This window comes from Primulina tabacum, chromosome 5 (genome assembly GCF_025594145.1).
Source record: "Primulina tabacum isolate GXHZ01 chromosome 5, ASM2559414v2, whole genome shotgun sequence".
NCBI lineage: Eukaryota > Viridiplantae > Streptophyta > Magnoliopsida > Lamiales > Gesneriaceae > Primulina > Primulina tabacum.
Genome location: NC_134554.1, coordinates 25,327,145 through 25,330,322, shown reverse-complemented (window position 1 = coordinate 25,330,322; position 3,178 = coordinate 25,327,145). Strand labels below are relative to the sequence as shown.

The 3,178-nt window shown below is 30.7% G+C and overlaps 1 non-coding gene across 1 annotated transcript; it reads right to left on the bottom strand.

Annotated features, from left to right (window-relative positions):
• Window positions 1-2,701: 2,701 nt before the first annotated feature.
• On the bottom strand, window positions 2,702-2,810 carry LOC142547897 (small nucleolar RNA R71). Its single transcript, XR_012820793.1, has one exon. It is a non-coding gene; the product is annotated as a small nucleolar RNA R71 (small nucleolar RNA).
• Window positions 2,811-3,178: the final 368 nt, after the last annotated feature.

Here is a 3,178-nt window from a genome sequence, read left to right as displayed (position 1 = left end):
AGATATATGTGTTTTTCAAGATACAAAATTCGAGAATCCTTTAAATGAGATGCATACCTGCAATTTATAGGAGGAAATCTCATGATTACCTAGTTTTCAGTGTTCACCTGCTAAGTATGGTAAGATGGACGCCCATACCCTGTTTTTGATAACTTCTTTGACACGCCAAACACATGTAGTTCTGACAGTAATGATTGCCAAGCATAAGGTAGCACATACTGATGCACTCGAGTGAAGTGTGCTTCTCGAGGTAGCCCGAGTATAAAGTTCCCAGGAGCTTGTATGAGAGCCCGGGCGTATGTTAGTCTAGGGAGAAGACGTCTCGGACATTCACATGCCCGGCTGCTGAAGTAATCATCCTACGCACTAACTCTGATTTGGGATATCCATTTAATATCTCGGGTCATCCATGACCCGCGCTCGTATGGGTTATCACCCCATGACCCAGACTCTTATGGGGGTATCAATAACTAAGTTTGTAGAACACCATTCTTCCTCCAAACAATCCTTGGGTACCGAACATGAGACTTGATAAACATAAAAATTGTACATTAATTAAATGTTTTATAATATAAATATATAGTTTTGTTTTATTAAATGTTTAAATATTATATGTTTTATAATAAATTGTATAAAATATAAGTTGTTGTGTAATTACAAGTTTTTACTATTTTTTACAGGTTCGATAAAACAAGAATAAACTTGGCGTTGCAAATGGGATTAAGATGATTCTTGGACCTGTAGAAAGTTGATGTTAATATCTACAATATTGGTGGCAAGCATGAGATAAAAATCCTCACAATTGGGATCAAATTAAGCAATAAATAAAGTTACCAAATGAGTGGCAGTTTTACCATGCTCTAGTATTTTGACCATATCTCTCAAATTACTTGGTCAAATGGTCTGAAAAAAATACCAGAACTAGACAACTCAATTATCCACATGTTTCTTTTTATGTGAAGAAGCAAATTCGGAGAAGAAGATTTTTAAAAGTGATGTGTAATATAATATAATATCTTGGAACATCAATGAAGACTTATGTAAATAAATGATATTTTATTTGTGGTTGTCTCCCCAAATTTGGCTATAAATAGGGGTGCATTGTAATGTATTGAGATATCCATCATTCTATGAACAAATCTTTGAGTTCATAATATTTCTCTCTATATTTTTCCTTTATTTCTTCATTTAAATATAATTAGCATGTTAATTTCATATTCAAAGTTTTACACTTTGAATAATGAATAGCTAACTTCCTAAAGTTGAGATGAAAAGGTGAAATTCTTGGTATGATAATAAAGTTACTAAAAGGTAAGAATCTGTATTTTATATTATTTAATCATTATTTATTGTTTATGTTATATTTATTTCTTTAAGCATTTTTATACCCTACTTATAAGTGGGAGTTTTGATTTATTGTTGCTATATGTTACACTAAATTCTTGGAACCATTTAAATGTTAGTTTGTTATTACCAACCATTTAAAGTGGATGCCTTAATTTATTATATATGAATATATTATAATATTAAATTCTTGGAACCATTTAAATGTTTGTTTGGTTTTACCAACCATTTAAAGTGGGAACCTTGATTTACTATATATAAATATATCATAATAATAATTTCTTGGTACCATTTAAATGTTAGTTTGGTTTTACCAATCATTTAAAATGGGAACCTTGATTTAATGTTTACAAATATATATATAGCACAATAAATACTTGACAATATTTATAAGTTTTGGTATATATTATATACTTATAAGATAATAATATATAACATAATATAAATATGATTATTTAATATATTGGAACCATTTTATTAAGTGGATTTCAATAATGTTCGTTAATGTTAACTTTATTAAAACACCAAGAGTGGATCCTTTAATCTCAACTACTTAATTAAAATTTGAACAATTAAAAATTACAAATTAAAGATTCAAACAACTAAAAAAAATAAAAATAAAAAGACATTGTAGTGGACTTGTAATTACTTTAGCTTCCCTGTGGATACGATATTCGGACTCACCGAATTATACTACTTGTGGACAACCTGCTCTTGGGAGTGCAACAATCAAAGTCGCAACAAGTTTTTGGCGCCGTTGCCGAGGAAGTATAATTTAATTTTAAGTCTATTTAATTTTGTTTATAGTTTATTTTTCTTTATTTGAATTTTTATTGCTTTTGTGTGTTTTTATTCTTTTGCATTTGCATTTGCATGAGCATTTGGTCACGTACACTTAGTGGTCGACTCATTCGAAATTACCCTTTATTTTTACAAAACATGGCGGAAGAACCCATCCAAGAAAATGAAGATGAAATTCAATCTCAACATGATCATGATAGACGAAGAACACTTAGAGATCACATGAATCCTACACGTACTAGTGCACCTTCATGTCTAGTTTTTCCCCTTGATGCATCTCATTTCAATTTTAAGTCTGGTATTATCCAACTTTTACCCAATTTTCATGGCTTAGATTCTGAAAATCCATACATGCATTTACGAGAGTTTGAAGAAGTGTGCAACACATATAATGATCTAAATTGTAGCATGAACACCATTCGACTTAAACTTTTTCCTTTTTCTTTAAAAGATAAAGCTAAAACTTGGCTAGAAAATCTTAGATCGGGATCCATTCGAACTTGGGATGAATTGCAACAACTATTTTTGAAAAAGTTTTTTCCATCTCATAGAACAAATTCTTTCAAAAGGCAAATCATCACTTTCACTCAAAAACAAGGAGAAACTTTTTATTAGTGTTGGGATAGATACAAAGAATTGCTTAATCATTGTCCACATCATGGTTTTGAAATTTGGAAAGTTGTTTCTCAATTTTATGAAGGCTTAACACCTAAAGATAGGCAAATTGTTGAATTTAAGTGTAATGGAACATTTGAAGATAAAGATCCAAACGAGGCAATTGAGTATCTCGATTCATTAGCTGAAAATGCTCAAAATTGGGACACTATAGGTACAATCGAACCATCACACAAAATTCAATCTCCTACATCTGGTGGAGGTATGTACACTCTCAAAGATGAACATGATCTTCAAGCTAGATTTATCTCTTTGGCAAGAAAAGTTGAGGCACTTGAATTGAAAAAGAATGGTCAATTAAAATCTGTTCAAGAAATTGCGTGTCACATCTGTGATACAAGTGATCATTTTACAAAAT